The sequence below is a fragment of the Mauremys reevesii genome, linkage group 12 (assembly GCF_016161935.1).
Source record: "Mauremys reevesii isolate NIE-2019 linkage group 12, ASM1616193v1, whole genome shotgun sequence".
Classification (NCBI taxonomy): Eukaryota; Metazoa; Chordata; order Testudines; family Geoemydidae; genus Mauremys; species Mauremys reevesii.
This window is the reverse complement of record NC_052634.1, coordinates 29,043,110-29,063,723: the sequence shown is the minus strand read 5'-3', so window position 1 is coordinate 29,063,723 and position 20,614 is coordinate 29,043,110. Positions and strand designations below refer to the sequence as shown.

Genomic DNA, 20,614 nt, shown 5'->3' with positions numbered 1-20,614 from the left:
GGCAAAACACTGGTACCAATTGGCAGTGAGACTGCCCTTTGTGAAGAGCCGCTGCAGCCCGCCAGGGAGAGCCGGTCTCTCTTTATGCAGCCCCCCCGACCCCATTCCTCAGGACGAGGGTTGTGCTCAAAGATCTGTGCCCCGTGTTTTCACCTCCGTGTGAAGCGCGCAGTGCAAATCACCCTCAGCGCATCAGCTCAGTTCCAGGCTCCACTTCCACCCGCTCAGAGCACAGAGCTCCCAGGCTGAGCCTGAAGTTGGAAGCAGGAGACCCTGTAACCAGCCGGGCCCCGTGGCTGGTGCCTGTGATCCCAGCTCATGGGGAGGCTGAGGCTGGCGGATCACTTGAGCTCAGGAGTTCTGGGCTGCAGGGGGCTGTGCCGATCGGGTGTCCGCACTAAGTTCAGCATCAATATGGTGATCCCAGGGAAGCTTGGGGTCCCCAGGTTGCCTAAGGAGGGGTGAACCGGCCCAGGTTGGAAACAGAGCAGGTCAAAACTCCCGTGCCGATCAGTAGTGAGATTGCACCTGTGAATAGTTCCTGCAGTGTAGCCTGGGCAAGATAGTGAGACCTGGTCTCTTTTTATACAGACACCCCCCGCAGAGCCTGGAGTGGGGATGGGAGCACCCACACACTGGGGATTCTGAATTGGGGGGAGGGTCGCACCCAAGCAACACGGATCTTGAAAAGGGGAACAGAGACACCCACAGATCCTGGATGGGGGGAGGCAGGGGAAACCACACACTGAAGCTAGTTCATGGGGTGGGGGACAGAGACACCCACCAGAGATCCTGGATGGGAGCACCCACATGATGGGGATCTTGAACTGGGAGGAGGGAAGCACCATGTACCAGAGGTTCTGAAGGGGGAACAGGGTCACCCACAGACCAGGTGTCTTGCAGCAAGAGCTGCGGTCTTCATTTACACAGGGCAGTGATGGGGAATTAACCGCGTCCTTTGCGGAGCTTGTTCCACTAGATGATTAGCCTGACTAGGTCAACACTACGAGTTTATATCAAATTTAGCAGCATTCAATCACATTAACCCTGCACTCCTCCACACAACGAAGCCCTTTATATCGATATAAAGGGTTATTAATACTGATATCCGGGCTGGCCTACACTACCGGGGGGAAATCGATCTAAGATACGCAACTTCAGCTACATGAATAACGTAGCTGAAGTTGAAGTATCTTAGCTCGAATTACCTACCATCCTCACGGCGCGGGATCGACGTCCGCGGCTCCCCATGTCGACTCCGCTACCGCCGTTCGGGTTGGTGGAGTTCCGGAGTCGACAGGAGCGTGTTCGGGGATCGATATATCACGTCTAGATGAGACACGATATATCGATCCCCGAGAAATCGATTGCTACCCGCCGATACGGCGGGTAGTGAAGACATAGTGTACTCCTCCCCGATGAGGGGAGTAGCACTGAAATCAGCATTGCCATGTCGGATTAGGGCTAGTGTGGCCGCAACTTGACGGTATTGGCCTCCAGCCGCTATCGCACAGTGCACCATTGTGACCACTCTGGACAGCAATCTGAAGTCGGATGCACTGGCCAGGTTGACAGGAAAAGTCCTCCGAACTTTTGAATTTCACTTCCTGTTTGCCCAGCGTGGAGCGCCAATCAGCACAGGTGACCATGCAGTCCCAGAATCAAAAAAGAGCTCCAGCATGGACCGTACGGGAGATACTGAAGCTGATCTCTGTATGGGGAGATGAATCTATTCTATCAGAACTCCATTCCAAAAGACAAAATGCCAAAACATTTGAAAAAATCTCCAAGGCTATGATGGACAGAGGCCACAACAGGGACTCAAGACAGTGCTGAAACTTAAGGAGCTGAGACAAGCGTACCAGAAAGCTGAAGAATGAAATGGACACTCACGGAGGGAGAGGTGACTGATGACTGTAGCTATCCCACAGTTCCCGCACTCTCCGAAAAGCATTTGAATTCTTGGCTGAGTTCCCAAAGCCTGAAGGGTCAAAAACATTGTTGCGGGTGGTTCAGGGTATATGTCATCGCCCCCCCCCCCCACTCCCCCCATGAAAGCAAAGGGAAAAAAATCATTGCTCGCCTTTCTTCAATGTCACCGTATGTCTACTGGATGCTGCTTGCAGATGTGGTGCTGCAGCGCTACACAGCAGCATCCCCTTCCCTTCCCTTCCCTTGCGGACGGCTGACAGTACAGTAGGACTGGTATCTGTCATCGTCATCCCGTGAGTGCTCCTGGCTGGCCTCGGTGAGGTCGCCCAGGGGCGCCTGAGCAAAAATGGGAATGACTCCCAGGTCATTCTCTTCTTTAAGCTTTGTCTAATGGAGATTCACTCCTGCCTGGAATAACATAGCAGCTGGAGGCTGCCCTCCCCTCCCCCCTTTGAGCTCTACTTGCAGAGGCAATAAAGTCAGTGTTGTTTCATATTCCTGCATTCTTTATTACTTCATCACACAAATGGGGGGATAACTGCCATGGTAGCCCAGTAGGGGTGGGGAGGAGGAAGCAATGGATGGGGTTGTTGCAGGGGCACCCCCTAGAATGGCATGCAGCTCATCATTTATGCGGGATGTCTGGGGCTCTGACTTGTATCGGCCATTTGCCTCTCTGGTTCTTTTGTAGGCTTGCCTGATAGTCTAGACAGGACTGACTCTCCCTTTAGACAAAACTTAAAGAAGAGAATGACCTGGGGAGTCATTCCCATTTTTGTCCATATGCCCCCCAGCCAACCTCACCAAGGCCAGCCAGGAGCACCCATGACAGCAGCAAATGGTTCAGTATAACTAGCAACTGTCATTGTCAACTTGCAAAGCAGCAGACGGGACGGTATGGCTGGTAACCATCTTTGCTAACTTGCAAAAGGCAAGGGGATGCTGCTGTGTAGCGCTGCAGTACCGCGTCTGTCAGCACCATCCAGTAGACATACGGTGACAGTGAAAAAAGGCTGAACGGGCTCCATGGTTGCGGTGCTATGGCGTCTGCCTGGGCAATCCAGGGAATATGGTACGAAATGATTGTCTGCTGTTTATTTCACAAAGGGAGCATTGAGTGATGACATTTACCCAGAATCACTCACGACACTGTTTTTGCCCCATCAGCCATTGGGATCTCAACCCAGAATTCCAATGGGCGGGGGAGACTGTGGGAACTATGGGATAGCTATGGGATAGCTACCCACAGTGCAACGCTCTGGAAATCGACGCTAGCCTCGGTACATAGACGCACACCGCCGAATTAATGTGCTTAGTGTGGCCGCGTGCACTTGACTTTATACAATCTTTCCAAAAAACAGTTTATGTAAAATTGGAATAATCCCGTAGTGTAGACATACCCTGTGATTAACAACTTTGGTGGCTAATTGAAAGGCTGATGGTTCAAACCCAAGTGAAGATGGAGGTCGGTTTTTTTAACTGATGAGCATCCAGTACATTTTAACAGGCAGAAAAGCTCCTCAATGCTGGTCTAGCCTCATTGGGCAAGCATAAGGAGCACTTTTGCCAGATGCATTGGTGGTATAGTGGTGGGTATAGTGGTGAGCATAGCTGCCTTCCAAGCAGTTGACCTGGGTTTGATTCCCAGCCAATGCAGGGATGTGATGTTTTCTCTACTGGGAATTGGTTTAATTTCAGTCACATTGTATCAGTTTAGCAATGGAATGAGAGAATCAATGTCCTGCAGGTCATTCAACACACAAAGAAGGAAGAAAGGGCGGGACTATACAATGAGCTGTTGGAGTTATCCTGGTATTACAATGTTTGGTTTATTTATTTATTTTAAATTCTTTACTTCCCTCTCCCTTTTAGATTCAGAGCCTTTAAGGTCAGAAGGGACCAGTGTGATCATCTAGTCCGACCTGCTGCACCTTGCAGGCCAAAAGACCCCACCCACCCACTCCTGTAATAGACCCAGGAGGGGAGGCAGCTCTGTGCACTGCCCCTACCCCAGGCAGCACATGGAGGCCCTCTGCTCCCCTACCCCAATGGGTGTGCAGAGATGTGCCAGCAGCACTGAGATGGCTCCCTGCCCACTCTGCCTCCGTCCCTCCGTGCCACTCCCAGAAGTGGTTGGCATGTCCCAGCATCCCCTGAGGCAAGGGGAGTGTCTCCATTCACTGCCCCTGCCCTGAGTACCAACTCCGCAGCTCCCATTGCCCAGGAACTGCAGCCAATGGGAGCTCTGGGGGCAGCGCCTGCAGGCAGCGGCACACAGAGACCCCCCTGGCCTCGCCCACCTAGGAACTGCTGCCAGAGGGTTGTGTGTACCGGTCACTTTTGGAGCTGCAGTGCCCGGGGTAAGCGCCACCCCTCCTGCACCCCAACCCCCTCTCCCAGGGCAGAGCCAGCACCCCGCACCCAAATTTCCTCCCAGAGCTTTGCTTGTCTTCCTTTCACCCAGAACTGTCCTTCTTCTCCTGGGCTGCAAGTAGCCATCCCTGGGAAGCCAAGAGGCAGGCACAGGATTCTACCTCCCAGCAGCCAACCGCACCTCCCCAGGCTTTGCAGAACGAATGGTGATGCTCTACTAACCCCACTTAGCCGCACTGAGGCACTTAGCTTCTGCCCTGCCTTCCTCAGCTCGACTTTCCTCTTTTGCCCCATTCCCGCCTCACTCCCTCCTTTGGCAAGTCACACAAAGGAGGCCAGCAGGAACAGCCGGCCGCCATAGGCCAACCTCCAAGGGCAGAGGAGACCAAGCCACAAGGCTTCAAAAGGTGACTGGCCAAGGTCCTCTAGCTTTCCCCTGCTGATGCTAAGGCTTTTTCTCACCTCATTTCACCACCCTCTGCCATGCAGGGGTTGAGTTTATCACAGGTGTTACCCAAAATTGGGCCAGCTAGTAAGCGTAGGGAGGACTAATGACCCACCAGAGTTTGGCAGAAAGCAGCACAGTTATTATACTGACAGCTAAGCTCAAAAGAAGAAGTGGGGGGTGTCACACTCACACTTACGCTCCCAGGACATGCACAGCACTGGAGATGTCAGGATTCTGCAAGGTAAGTGTCCCACAGCACAGCTATGGACGGTGTGATGAAGGTAAGTCTTCCTGAGGCACAATGAAATACAACGCAGAGAACCACTGGCCAGGTGGTCTGGGCAAAGGGCCTTCACTGGAGGTACAAGCTTGTGAGTGCTCTCCTGAGCACATGGCCCCTTCCCCTTTTAAGGGCCTGCACCTCATGGCCTGCGACTAGAGATGACTTGGCTGCATCTGGTTGGTCACACTCCACCTTGGGCAGTGTCCATGCTCTGGGTGTGTGATCGCTGCCTAATTAGAGTCCCAGACACCTTGTCTACCTGGGAGCTCTTCTGCTCTTCAACCAGAACATTCATCCCACCAGCATTCCAGGAGGGAGCAGGAGGGGGAAAAGGCACTTCACAGGCATTCAGAGAGGGAGAGGAGACAGAAGTGGGAGCGGGGGAAGTATAAGAGACCTTTTGAGCATAGAAATCACTGCTGCTCCTACAACAGCAGGAGCTGGGAAAATTAAGCCAGCATGTTTCTGCCTGGTTTTGAACCAGGGAACTTTTGTGTGTTAGGCAAACGTGATAACCACTACAGAAACTCTCTTGCAAAGCTTTGCCCCTCCCTTCATAAGACCATAAGAATTGTCATACTGGGTCAGACCAAAGGTCCATCCAACCCCACATCCTATCTGCCAACAGTGGCCAATGCCAGGTGCCCCAGAGGGACTGAACCTAACAGGTAATGACCAAATGATCTCTCTCCTGCCATCCACCTCCACCCTCCGACAAACACAGGCTAGGGACACCATTCCTTACCCAGCCTGGCTAATAGCCATTCATGGACTTAACCTCCATTCATTTATCTGCAAAAAGAACGAGGAATACTTGTGGCACTTTAGGGACTTACAAATTTATTTGAGCAAAAGCTTTTGTGGGCTAAAACCCACTTCATCAGATGCATGCAGTGGAAAATGCAGCAGGAAGATACATATATATATATATATATACACAGAGAACATGAAAAAATGGGTGTTGCCATACACACTATAATGAGAGTGGGCAGTTAAGGTGAGCTATTATCAGCAGGAGAAAAAAACCTTTTGTAGTGATAATTGGGACGGCCCATTTCCAACAGTTGACAGGAAGGTGTGAGTAACAGCAGGGGGACAAATAAACATGGGGAAATAGTTTGACTTTGTGTAATGTCCCATCCACTCCCAGTCTTTATTCAAGCCTAATTTAATGGTGTCCAGTTTGCAAATTAATTCCAATTCAGCATCTCTCGTGGGAGTCTGTTTTTGAAGGTTATTTGTTGTAATATTGCGACTTTTAGGTCTGTAAATGAGTGACCAGAGAAACTGAAGTGTTCTCCAACTGGTTTTTGAATGTTATAATTCTTGACATGTGATTTATGTCCATTTATTCTTTTACGTAGAGACTGTCTGGTTTGGCCAATGTACATGGCAGAGGGGCATTGCTGGCACATAATAGCATATATCACATTGGTAGATGTGCAGGTGAATGAGCCTCTGATAGTGTGGCTGATGTGATTAGGTCCTATGATGGTGTCCCCTGAATAGATATGTGGACAGAGTTGGCAATGGGCTCTGTTGCAAGGATAGGTTCCTGGGTTAGTGTTTTTGTTGTGTGGTTGCTGATAAGTATTTGCTTCAGGTTGGGGGGCTGTCTGTAAGCCAGGACTGGCATGTCTCCCAAGATCTGTGAGAGTGAGGATAGGTAGTAGATCCTTGATGATGCAATGGAGAGGTTTCAGTTGGGGGCTGAAGGTGACGGCTAGTGGGGTTCTGTTCCTTTCTTTGTTGGGCCTGTCCTGTAATAGGTGACTTCTGGGTACTCTTCTGGCTCTGTCAATCTGTTTCCTCACTTCAGCAGGTGGGTAGTGTACTTGTAAGAACACTTATTAGAGATCTTGTAGGTGTTTGTCTCTGTCTGAGGGGTTGGAGAAAATGCAGTTGTATCTTAGAGCTTGGCTGTAGACAATGGATTGTGTGGTGTGCTCTGGTGAAAGCTGGAGGCATGTAGGTAAATATAATGGTCAGTAGGTTTACGGTATAGGGTGGTGTTTATGTGACCATCGCTTATTAGCACTGTAGTGTCCAGGAAGTGGATTTCTTGTGTGGACTGGTCCAGGCTGAGGTTGATGGTGGGATGGAAATTGTTGAACTCATGGCGGAATTCCTCAAGGGTTTTCTTTTCCATGGGTCCAGATGATGAAGATGTCATCAGTGTAGCGCAAGTAGAGTAGGGGCGTTAGGGGATGAGAGCTGAGGAAGCGTTGTTCTAACTAAGCCATAAAAATGTTGGCATAATGTGGGGCCATGCGGGTACCCATAGCAGTGCCACTGACTTGAAGGTATACATTGTCCCCAAATGTGAAATAGTTATGGGTGAGGACAAAGTCACAAAGTTCAGCCACCAGGTTTGCCGTGACATTATCGGGGATACTGTTCCTGAGGGCTTGTAGTCCATCTTTGTGTGGAACGTTGGTGTAGAGGCCTTCCACCTCCATAGTGGCCAGGATGTTTTTTTCTGGAAGATCACCAATGGATTGTAGTTTCCTCAGGAAGTCACTGGTGTCTCGAAGATAGCTGGGAGTGCTGGTAGCATAGAGCCTGGGGAGGGAGTCTACAAAGCCAAACAATCCTGCTGTCAGGGTGCCATTGCCTGAGATGATGGGGCATCCAGGATTTCCAGGTTTATGGATCTTGGGTAGCAGATAGAATAACCCTGCTGCTTTTTTGGCCTGCTGCTTCTCTGTCTGGGATGTTTTTGTCAGCCCTGGCACACAAAAAGGGTATCATTGTGAGCGCCCACAAAGGCGAGATGAATTTTTGCCTGCTTTGCTCAGCTTGACTTGCTTCCTCACCCCATTCCTGGCTTAGATCCTGGGTCACCTGGTGGCTGAAGATGGTCCATTGTCTCAAGCGGTGCCAGAGCCTGACACAGTGCCCCTGGGCAGCCTTTGCTCTGCACATGCCGGCCGTGCACATCTGCAAATACTTTAAAGCTCCTGTCAGTAAGTTCTGGGGACAGTTGCTCACCTTCAGAGGAAGCTCCCTAAAATTGGCCTGTCTCACCCAGTGGTACATTGACCTCTGTTCAGACTGAGCCGAAGCGGGGCGGAGGCTCACTGCTGTGGCCGCCACTGCTGTGAGGGCAGCCGCTGTTGCGGATGAAGCCATCCTGCAAGCACCTTCCACCTAGCCACCCACTGAAAATCCTGTAGGGTGTAAGGTGGGTGTAGAAGAACACTAGAGGGGGGGGGCTCCCCTTCCCCCACCATCGGCCATCCCATACCCAGTGCTGCACCCAGTGGGGTAAAAAGAAAATACGGCCATATCGGAAGAGTCAGTTGCATTCTTTGCAGTTGCCCCGCCAGTCCCCTCTGGCCTGACCTGACCGCCAGCTCAGCCACCACTGAAAATTGAAACACAAAACAGTCGAGCCGTACGAGGCTTAAAAGCCCACCAGGCCCAACCCCTCTTCTAATATGGCAGAAAAGCCGCACTTCTCCTGACTAGGTAGGGACGTCCTATGGCCCCACAAGAAGTGGAAGGCCATCGTGTTCGGTCTCAGTAGCACTCATGGATCAGGGGGAAATACATGGCTGAGGAAATTCCCCACAGATGGATCTTGAGCATGACAACCTTGTAGGTAATGACAAGGTCCACTTACGCCACCGTCTGAGCCATTCCTCACAGGCCAGCAACCATTTCTCCCAGTTCGCATTCCCCACCCAAATGCTAGAAGGCCCAGCCATCAACCTGCCCACTCTTGCAGCCCTCCTCCTCCGCCCTGACTGATAGGGGGGAATATTGAGCCTCCCTCCCTTAGACCCTTCAGCATCCCTGGGGAACACCAACACCGCCCAAGTGACTTTGGGCCAGTAGGTCAACCAATAGGGCTGCCTCCTAGGCCAGGCTGCATCCCAGGTTCAGGACTTGGAGAAAATGGAGCTCACATCCCTACCTACAGGACTCCAGGCATGGCCAGGCTTCTGGATCAAACGTCCCCTCTTGTGCTCAAGTCACAACAGCTAGCGGGCAAAAGACAGGCATTTGAGAAAGCAAGACAGAGCCTTGGAAGACCCAGCAGGGTTTGTGGCACAGGAATTGTCCTCAGATCCCACTGAGACTTCAGCTCAGATTGCAGGATTCAAAGTCCCGAGTGCTGCCTTTACACCATGGAACCAATAGGGAACCCCCAGACCTCTGCTGAGCTCTGGTGTGGACGACCCTGTGGGGGCAGCCCTGCATTTGCTCACCAGGTTGTCATGCAGCAGTTTGCTGCAGCTCCCAGAGGCCTTTCTTAATCCAGCCTGAGAGGCCAGTGGGCATGTGAGGAAGTTTCCCCTTCAGTCCCAGGCAGTACATGGCCCTTCCTAGTGAAACGCCAAGTCCTGGGGAAAAAAGGTGATGTCAAACAACATCTTGGAGAGACATCTTCTTTCTTTTTGTGGGGAACTATCCCCTTTTTACCTGACCAGGGACTTGAACCCTGGACCCTCAGATTAAAAGTCTGATGCTCTGCCAACTGAGCTAGCCAGGCTCACATTTAGAAAAGGCAAATTTCATGCATTAGAGAAACTAGTCATGAAAATGAGGGCAGGAAACAATACAGAAAACCTGCTACTCTTGCTCTCTCAGCAGTCCTAGCCCCAGCCTGCTCCTCCATCTGGAGCCCTAAGGCCTTTTTCTTTTTTTAGTTAAATATCAAATCCAGGAGAAAACGCAGTTATACAAAGCAAAACGAAACCACAAACAGAAATGTCATTGGAAATACAAAACTAAAAAAGGAAAATGCAAACTACATCACTGTATCATGTTTGGGCCATTCCTGTATCGAGAGCACCCGCGAAGGTCCCTGTGTGCTTACGAGAAACCTGGAGGAACTCATACCACAGCCTGAACATGAAACTCAACTGCTCCCAGGTGCCGCAGTAAAACCCTTTCCCTGCTGTGACATTGCACTCCATAGGATTTTATGAATATATGCTAATGAGTGTGAATATAATAGGAGTACTTCTGGCATCCAAAGAAGTGAACTGTAGCCCACGAAAGCTTATGCTGAAATAAATTTGTTAGTCTCTAAGGTGCCACAAGTACTCCTTGTTCTTTTTGCGGAAACAGACTAACAGGGCTGCTACTCTGAAACCTGTGAATATAATGTAACTGGAACATGCTTCATGCAAAAGTCTCTTGTACAGTATCATTACAAAGCTTATTATCTATTCTGTGTGTTCATCCTATTTGTATCACTCAATCATTCTTGTATCTGAAACTAGAAATATGAACTATAACTCTGAGGTCCTGTTGTAATGATGCAAAGTGTGGGCCATTAGCAGTTGTTTGGAATCTTGATGGCTCCCATTAACCAGGATAATTGACTGGAGATGGCTCTGTCCTGCACCATCTGTGAGTCAGGCCAGGAAGAATGAAGGCTTGGGGGTCTCACAGGACATGTGACCATGTCACCTGGTACAGGAATCCATCTTAAACCTGGGGCTCTTCCCCAGGAGAGAGACAAAAAATTCCTGCCTTGTACCAAAGCTGTATAAGGGGGTGGAACAGAAGAAAAGTGGCTGCAGTCATGAGACATCCCCTAGCTACCACCTGAGCTAAGTCTAGTCTGCAAAAGAAGCTTATTGAAAGATCTCTGAGGGTGAGATTTTATCTGTATTGAGTTTTGTACTGTATTAGGCTTAGACTTGCATGTTTTTGGTTTATTTTGCTCTATGAAGAATACAAACTGCACAGAGAAGGATAAGTTAATGCCTTGGAAAAGCCTCTGTGTGTGATGGGTGGGAGGGTGTCTAAAAACCTTCTTCTCTACTTTCTTTTCTCTGAATTCCTTTAGAAAATCCAAAGCAGGAAACAGAACCATCACCTTCTCTGAGGCTTGAGCTCTGAGACCTTCAAATTATGAGACTGACATGCTGCTAACTGTGCTAAGAAGGCCTGCTGAAATGTTTAGGCTCAGTACATATAGGATCCTCCTACAGCAGTGACTGGGGCAGGGAAGGAGCCAGGGTGTGCTGGAAAAAGCAGGGAGATCTGGTGCCCACAGACCTGTCCTGGCGGCTTTCACAGGAGCAAATACACCAATTCTCCCTGCCAGTGAATAATGTACTGGAGCTAATGGCAGCACAGGGTGGATGTTTCCAAGCTGTGCACCCACTGCCACATGTTAGAACTCAATCTCCTTTCCCTAGCAGGGCACTTTCCCTGTGCATTGGGCAAAGCAAGTTGGGGAAGCTACATGGGTAACAAAAACCAGTACTTCAGACAAGGCTTGAACTCATAACCCCAGCAGTAGCCCCCCTTTATACCAACCAGTTGCACCACTGCCGGTGCTTTTCAGAGAGAGCTGGGAAGCAGGCAGTTATCAGTCTCTGTGGTTCACACCTTTGCCTGGTAATTGAAAGGCTGATGCATCAAACCTAACTCAAGATGCGGCTTTTCATTGATGAGACTCCAGGACATTTTAACAGGAAGAAAATCTCCTCGATTCTGGTTTAGTCCCATTTGACTCCTGCCCATCTTCTCCCCCCGCCTCCCTGCCCTGCCCCACCCCGTCTCTTTCCTTCCCCACTGGGGCTGTGCAGAGAGGAGCCCCAGCCAGTATCTGTCACAGAGAGTGTGTATCCCATAAAGGGAGGGAGGGGTCGCTCCAAAACACTGATAATGGGGAGGGGAGGGGTGTCTGTGATTAGGGGGAGAATGGATGGAGAACTAACAGTTGGACCCAGAGAGATTCCCCCAGATTGGGGAGATCCCCTGCTGCCCACCATCAGTCAGCTGTGGGAAGAACAACTTGGGATTGCTTGGGGAAGCCACCTTAAAAACACAAGTGTAACATGCTAGTTACATTTTAATAAGACCAAAGCCTCCTCAAACCCAGGGTCACAAACACTGAAATAATTTTGCTTTGATATTTTAAACCAGCCGCAGACACAAAGCGAGTCAAATTACAGTTTCCATTCGGAGTCAGTGCACACACAAGAATCCAGAGGCTTTTAATTCCTTAGGTTCTGCTGCCATTTCATTTCTGTCCTGTTCCAAGATTTATTGTTGTGCAAAGCAACGTTAGGCCCTTGGGAGTGTTCCACTAGTCCAGCCTGATGCCCTGGTCAAGTTAAAAGAGCCTGAGGACCCCTGCCAGCACCACCACCAGCACAAGGGGGCTAAGGCGGTTTCCTGCCCACCCTCGCTCCATGTGGTACACCACTTCCGGAAGCGGCTGGCACGTCCCTGCGGCCCCTGGGGTGGGGGGTGGGATCTCCACGTGCTGCCCCCGCCCTGAGAACCAACTTGGAGAACTGTGGCAATGGGAACTGCAGGGGTGGAGTCTGCGGGCAGCCGTGCTCAGAGATGCCCCCGGCCCTCCTGGTTAGGGGCTGCTGCCAGAGGGGGGTGCAGGTTGCTTTCGGGAGATGCCCGAGGTAAATGCTGCACCCCTCACCCTCTCCTGCACCCCCAACCCAGACCCCACACCTGCACCCAAACTCTCTCCAAGACCCTGCCCCCCACACACCCTGCTGCAGCACAACCCCCTGACTGAGCTCAGACCCTGCACCCAAACTCTCTCCCAGAGCCCAATCCCTCTCCCTCCCACACCCAAACACCCCCCCCCCCCAGAGACTTAGGCAGGTGTGTGTGGGGGATGGGGCAGGACTTGGTCCCATTCTGGGAATGACCAAAAATTATACAAACCTGCCGCCCCTGTCCAGCCCAACCTTCTGCTGATGCACCTCAGCCCACACCTGTGCAGGGTTTGAAGCTTCCATTGCTTAAATTCCAGGACACCGAGGGATTTCAGCTCCCCTTTGCCCACAGGGAACCTTCACCCCACTCCCAGCCAGGTTCTTGTCCATGGGATCACTGTAGGGGGCCTGGGTCCCTCGGTGTCTTTTCTCTCTCTACGACAGGCCAGGGTGCAATAACTGGGGCATCTGAGCACCCAGGACCTTCTGTGGGGCTGCCATTCCCCTTCCCCTTCTATGGTCTCATCAGTCATTGACTCCAGCCTTTTTTCTATCCATCGTCAGCACCATCCCAAGCAAGCTGCACTCGCCTCAAAAAGAGAGAGAGTCCTGTGTCACCTTACAGAGTAACAGACATATTGGAGCATGAGCTTTCGTGGGTGAATCCCCACTTCATCAGATGAATGTAGTGGGAATTTCCAGTGACAGGTATAAATATGCAGGCAAGAATCAGTCTAGAGATAAGGAGGTTAGTTCAATCAGGGAGCATGAGGCCCTCTTCTAGCAGCTGAGGTGCAAACACCAAGGGAGGAGAAATTGCTTTTGTAGTTGGCTAGCCAGGCACAGAATTCCCACTCCATTCATCTGACGAAGTGGGGATTCACCCACAAAAGCTTATGCTCCTGTACGTCTGTTAGTCTATAAGGTGCCACAGGACTCTTTGTCGCTTTTTACAGATCCAGACTAACACAGCTACCCCTGTGATACTCAAAAAGACAGTGTTCCCTGGTGGGTGTAAATCACTGACCTCTCTCCTCTCTGAGCACTGACTGCCGCTCTGTTTCCTGGCCTCTCAGTCTGTGCAGATGGGACCTTTCCCTCCAGTGCTGGAGGATTCGCCCTTCTCATCTACCCTTGTCCCAAGCAGCACAGCGGGTGGGAATCTTAAATGTACCAAGATGACTTAGGAGCAGAAACCCCTCCAGACCTTGCATTCAATTGGCACTTGCCCCTCCCTCAGCAGGATTAAAACTCCTGCAGGGAGATTGCTGGGCCACATCGCAGCTGGGCAGGAGCAAAGCAGCAGGGTGAAAAGAAGAACGTGGAGATGCTGGGAATTGAACCCAGGACCTCATACATGCAAAGCATGTGCTCTACAACTGAGCTACATTCCCAGATCAGCCATATATGCTCTAGGTTACACTCAGAGCCCTCTTGTTTCCAGAGCACCCAGTGGCCTAAGAGCAGCATGGTGGACACATTCCCTGCTCTGAAGGTCAAACCTGCTGTCCTGGAGGCTGCTGGTTCTTAGGGGTCACTTTGCAGCAGGGCCAGATTCGATGTGTGGGGCAGAGAGAGTGGGTGCCCTGGACTCAGGGTGCAGAGATACACTCAGCCCTCTCCCCGGCATTGGGTGGGGGGTGCTGCCACCCCATGCTGCAAGGTCATGGTGGGGGGTGCTGTGAGTAGCTCAACATCTCACCCTGGTGGCAGAAATGGTGTGGGGGACTCCAGGTATTTCTAGGATCCACTATTTCCACCTGCCTGTAAAGTCCAGCTTTCCCCAGCACATGCACTGCGGTGCAATTGGGTCACTGTTTCCATGGCTGACAGCAAAGAATCTCTCCCAGTTTCCCTTCTATCTGCGGCAGGATTAGCCTGTGTCAGTGATTAATGAGGTGGGTCTAGTTGTAGATTGTTATTCATTCCCCACCTTGGCAATTCACACCGTCCCTTTCCCATGCAGATTCCCAGCACCTCAGTGATCCTGGTAGTGGGGGTTGGGTCCTGAGATTTTCAGGGTTCTTTCCCCCTCCACCTGGAGTGAACTCAGCCTTTTCCCCATCCCAGACATTCCATGAAATAACAACAGGGGCATAAAGAAAGAGGGGTGGGAACATCTCACAGCCAGGGCTGGATGTGCCCAGGACCCCCTGCTTGTCCATTGTTTCCATGGAATTTGGCCCCCTGCTTTGCACAAGGGACAGAGAAAGATCTTGCTGTTCCTGCGTCTCTGCAAGGAAAATTGTGCTTCCCTAGGAAAGAGAGGCGGGAAATGGCCCCATGGAGGGACAATAGCCTCAGGATTGAGACCTAAGGACTCAGGCTGAGAACTGATTTAACCCCACTCATCTGGGATTTAACAAATTGTCTTCCATGAAGACACTGGGAACTTGTGACATTGATCCAGACTCTGGGGGTTCGGGCTGCTTTAACTCTTGGCAAAAACATGAACTTGATTCCAAGAAGGGAGAGAGAAGAAGCCTGAAGTTGACTTTAGTCCCAGGCTGGGGTCTCCTGAATGGTGGGAAACATCCTTGGCTGCTACTCAGGGACAGCAGCTACTGGTGACATACCAGGGCTGGGATGAGAGGGGAATGTTACATGGACTTTATCATACAGGGCCCATCCTGCTTCTCAGAGCCCACAGGCAAGAATCTAGAGAAGGACAAGTCATTTCTCAACTGCATTCTCAGGAAAAGCTGGTAGCCGTCCTTGACCAGACACCCACCCAGGAAAGCAACCACGGCAGTTCTGTGGAGAGCTCTGGCTGCCAGGGGGTCCAGCTAGGAGAGGGAGTGCTGAAGGGTCTGCAGTTTTTGCAGTGGGGAGGAGGGCCAGACCAGTGGTGCTGTTTCAGGAGTCACAGGTGGCTTTGCCAGTGGGAAGGCGCTAGGTCACTTGTTGATGGGGTGGGGAAGTAGGGACTACAGGATGTGAGGCTGGTTAAAATGAAACTGCACAAAAAACCCTCCCCCTTTGCTCCAGCTAAAGGCCCTACTTTGGCCTCTCCCCCTTTCATAAAAATCTCCATATCTACCCTGGCTCTCAGAAACCCCCTTTCTCCTATGGGTATTTTTATGGTTTCTTCCTTTTTTCATGGTCTCGTACAAATACTTTTGCCATCAAAATGATCAAGTAAATTTAAAATGAGAAAAACAATCAAACAACACATCTGTCTGTCCTTCACCAGCCATGGACTGTGTCTGCATTTTTCTACAGAACAGTCTAGGCAGGCAGAGTCACCCCTACATTGACTTCACATCAGGCCCAGGACTTGCACCCAGCAGTTCTTGGGGCCGTGGGACAGAACTGAGCTTCACTGGCAGCGGTGAGGGAGAACGGTTGGGACTGAGCTGTCTGGGGAATATTTTAATCCTTATCTATTTTTCAGAGGATTAAATCAATGCAGCTTCCACTTCTCTGTCTCTCCCAAGGAGATGATGTTTCAGTGCAAAGTACCCAAACTTTTTAACAATAAGAAGTGAAATGAAATGGCCACATGATGGCAACAGAACCTAAGAAATTTGTAAAAAAAACAGGAGTACTTGTGGCACCTTAGAGACTAACAAATTTATTTCAGCATGAGCTTTCGTGAGCTAAAGCTCACTTCTTCGGATGCATAGAATGGAACACACAGACAGGAGATATTTATACATACAGAGAACATGAAAAGGTGGAAGTATGCATACCAACAGGCAGAGTCTAATCAATTGAGATGAGCTATCGTTAGCAGGAGGGAAAAAAACATTTTGCAGTGATAATTAAGATGGCCCATAGCAGGTGTGAGGAGAACTTAACATAGGGAAATAGATTCAATTGGTGTAATGACCCAACCAGTCCCAGTCTTTGTTTAAACCACAGTTAATTGTATCTAGTTTGCATATTAATTCAAGTTCAGCAGTCTCTCTTTGGAGTCTGTTTTTGAAGTTTTTTTGTTGCAAAATTGCCACCTTCAAGTCTGTCACTGAGTGGTTAGAAAGGTTGAAGTGTTCTCCCACTGGTTTTTGAATGTTATGATTCCTGATGTCAGATTTGTGTCCATTTATTCTTTTGCGTAGAGACTGTCCGGTTTGGCCAATGTACATGGCAGAGGGGCATTGCTGGCACATGATGGCATATATCACGTTGGTAGATGTGCAGGTGTACGAGCCCCTGATGGTGTGTCTGATGTGATTAGGTCCTGTGATGTGATTAGGTCACAAGGAGCCACAACAATAGCTCCCTTAACCCACCCAACAATATTGTTAATCTTTCCAGCTATTCTCTTAGCCCAGCAGAAGAATCTATCCTATCTCGGGGACTCTCCTTTTGTCCTTCAAGATCCACGAATATGATACAGTTTTGCGGTGACCTAGAATCCTACTTTCGCCATCTCCGACTCAAAGAATACTTCCAACACACCTCTGAACTACATACTAACCCACAGAATCCTTCCTACCACCGCTATAATAAAAAGGATTCTGCATGGACTCCTCCAGAGGGTCGAAACAACAGACTAGACTTCTACATAGATTGCTTCCGTCACCGTGCACGGGCTGAAATTGTGGAAAAGCAACATCACTTGCCCCATAACCTAAGCCGTGCTGAACACAATGCCATCAACAGCCTCAAGAACAACTCTAACATCATAATCAAACAGGCTGACAAAGGAGGTGCTGTCGTCATCATGAATAGGTCGGAATATGAACAAGAGGCTGCCAGGCAACTCTCTAACTCCACATTCTACAAGCCATTACCCTCTGATCCCACTGATGATTACCAAAAGAAACTACACCATCTGCTCAAAAAACTCCCTGAGAAAGCACAGGAACAGATCTATACAGACACATGCCTGGAACCCCGACCAGGTGTATTCTATTTGCTACCCAAGATCCATAAACCTGGAAATCCTGGACGCCCCATCATCTCAAGCATTGGTACTTTAACAGCAGGATTGTCTGGCTATGTGGACTCTCTCCTCAGGCCGTATGCCACCAGCACTCCCAGCTATCTTCGAGACACCACTGACTTCCTGAAACTACAATCCATCAGTGATCTTCCAGAAAACACCATTCTGGCCACTATGGATGTGGAAGCCCTCTACACTAACATTCCACACGAAGATGGACTACAAGCCCTCAGGAACAGTATCCCTGATAATATCACGGCTAACCTGGTGGCTGAACTTTGTGACTTTGTCCTCACCCACAACTATTTCACATTTGGGGACAATATATATCTTCAAGTCAGTGGCACTGCTATGGGTACCTGCATGGCCCCTCAGTATGCCAACATCTTTATGGCTGACTTAGAACAACGCTTCCTTAACTCTCGTTCCCTAACACCCCTACTCTACTTGCGCTACATTGATGACATCTTCATCATCTGGACTCATGGAAAAGAAGCCCTCGAGGAATTCCACCGAGATTTTAACAATTTCCATCCCACCATCAACCTCAGCCTAGACCAATCCACACAAGCGGTCCATTTCCTAGACACTACTGTGCTAATAAACGATGGTCACATAAATACCACCCTATACCGGAAACCCACTGACCGCTATACTTACTTACATGCCTCCAGCTTCCATCCCGGACACACCACACGATCCATTGTCTACAGCCAAGCTCTAAGATACAACCGTATTTGCTCCAATCCCTCGGACAGAGATAAACACCTACAAGATCTCTATCAAGCATTCTTAAACCTACAATACCCACCTGCTGAAGTGAAAAACAGATTGACAGAGCCAGAAGAGTACCCAGAAGCCACCTACTACAGGACAGGCCTAAAAAGAAAATAACAGAACACCACTAGCCATCACCTACAGCCCCAACTAAAACCTCTCAGCGCATCATCAAAGATTTACAACCTATCCTTAAAGATGATCCCTCACTCTCACAGATCTTGGGAGACAGGCCAGTCCTCGCTTATAGACAGCCTCCCAACCTGAAGCAAATACTCACCAGCAACCGCACACCATACAACATAAACACTAACCCAGGAACCTATCCTTGCAATAAAGCCCGATGCCAGCTCTGTCCACATATCCATTCAAGTGACACCATCACAGGACCTAATCACATCAGACACACCATCAGGGGCTCGTACACCTGCACATCTACCAACGTGATATATGCCATCATGTGCCAGCAATGCCCCTCTGCCATGTACATTGGCCAAACCGGACAGTCTCTACGCAAAAGAATAAATGGACACAAATCTGACATCAGGAATCATAACATTCAAAACCAGTGGGAGAACACTTCAACCTTCCTAACCACTCAGTGACATAATTTAAGGTGGCAATTTTTCATCTTTAAAACTTCAAAAACAGACTCCAAAGAGAGACTGCTGAACTTGAATTAATATGCAAACTAGATACAATTAACTGTGGTTTAAACAAAGACTGGGAATGGTTGGGTCATTACACCAATTGAATCTATTTCCCTATGTTAAGTTCTCCTCACACCTTCTATGGGCCATCTTAATTATCACTTCAAAAGTTTTTTTCCCTCCTGCTAACGATAGCTCATCTCAATTGATTAGACTCTGCCTGTTGGTATGCATACTTCCACCTTTTCATGTTCTCTGTATGTATAAATATCTCCTGTCTGTGTGTTCCATTCTATGCATCCGAAGAAGTGAGCTTTAGCTCACGAAAGCTCATGCTGAAATAAATTTGTTAGTCTCTAAGGTGCCACAAGTACTCCTGTTTTTTTTGCGGATACAGACTAACATGGCTGCTACTCTGAAACCCATAAGAAATTTGTTAGTCTCTAAGGCGCCACACGTACTCCTGTTCTTTTTGTGGATACAGACTAACAGGGCTGCTCCTCTGAAACCTAAGAGATGAGAAGCCATGTTCTTGTTCAATGTGCATTGAAGCTGAAAAGGGAGATGTTTCCTCTTTGATTCCTAAGCCCCCAACTCTAATCCACTAAACACCCCTTTCCTCCCACAGCCAGGACTAAAACCCAGGAGTCATAACTAGTGGCCCCTCTTAACCGTCTCTCTGTGAGAAGGAAGAAGAAGCTCTGAGACCCCTGTGCTGTCCTCTTGCCATCCTGCCTGGGCTGCACTTGGAACCCCATGGGGTTTCCTTGGGCAGTTGTGAATCTTGCTCCCAGGAAGGGTGAAATTTTAGGAGCAGGTTCCAAATAGTGCAATTAACCAGCCAGAAGGGGCAGCTGGTATCGGTGTAGGAGCCATTGAAATAATCACAGCAAAGTAGTTCAGGGAAACTGTTATTAATGACGTGTGAGTGAAAGGTGAGAATCTGATGGTGTCAGTGTCACACTAGAGGGCGCTGAGATGGTTTTAAATTTGTCATCCAAACCCAGCCACCACCTAGCACATGTTTTAACCTCTTCCTCTCTTACCGTTGCTCCTTATCAGGGAAGGGGAGAGAGCAAACGAGCAATAGAAACAGAGACCTAGTGACCGAAGCAAACACTTCTTTACTCCTTGCTTGGCTCTGTCAGTTATTTAGGTACAAACTCACCCCACACCCACTGTCTGGGCTGGGCTCAGTGGGCAGGAAGAGCTCAGCTGTCAGTGGGACTTGGGGAGCTCGGGACATTACTGGGAGCTGCTTGAACGTTTAGGTGAAAACCACCTAAAAACGGACACAAGGTCTAGGCTGCAGTAAAGAGGGGAGTTGAGTTCGATCCCTTGTCACCATCAATGTGCAAACCAGGAACTTCTTGGTTTGCATTCCTGATGTGTCGCCATCATGTGGCTGTTCTGTCTCAGTCCCTTTAATTAAAAAATTGTGTTTTTTTCATAGAAACTATATTTCCCTCGTAGAGACTCAGGGGCAGATTAATCTACAAAGGGAAGGTGATTCCAAGGCAGTTCTGGAGGAGAAGGGAACGTTTTCAGCATCACTAAATTATTTTGTTGTGCCTCACAGAGAGAGAGAAAAAATAAAGCTATTAATTTGTGCCAGCAACACAATTCACAGCATGAAATACACAATTTTGTGTTCAATGAGTTGTGTAAATTTACATACTAAGAAAAATATGTTTTGGGCAATGCATGAAAACCTCACTGCATTGAACAACCCACTTGATCTAGTCAATGTACTACAGAATATTTAAAGAAGTTAAGAAAGATGTACTTATAAATTAACATGTTGTGCCATTTACACACGCACAAGAC

General features: G+C 49.3%; 3 non-coding genes and 1 pseudogene across 3 annotated transcripts; 1 reads left to right on the top strand and 3 right to left on the bottom strand.

Moving 5' to 3' along the window:
• LOC120375866 overlaps positions 1-20,614 on the bottom strand; it is a 332,464-nt pseudogene that overhangs the window by 51,357 nt on the left and 260,493 nt on the right.
• Positions 3,505-3,588, top strand: TRNAG-UCC. Its single transcript has one exon. It is a non-coding gene; the product is annotated as a tRNA-Gly (tRNA).
• On the bottom strand, positions 9,462-9,534 carry TRNAK-UUU. The gene has a single exon. It is a non-coding gene; the product is annotated as a tRNA-Lys (tRNA).
• On the bottom strand, positions 13,792-13,863 carry TRNAA-UGC. The gene has a single exon. It is a non-coding gene; the product is annotated as a tRNA-Ala (tRNA).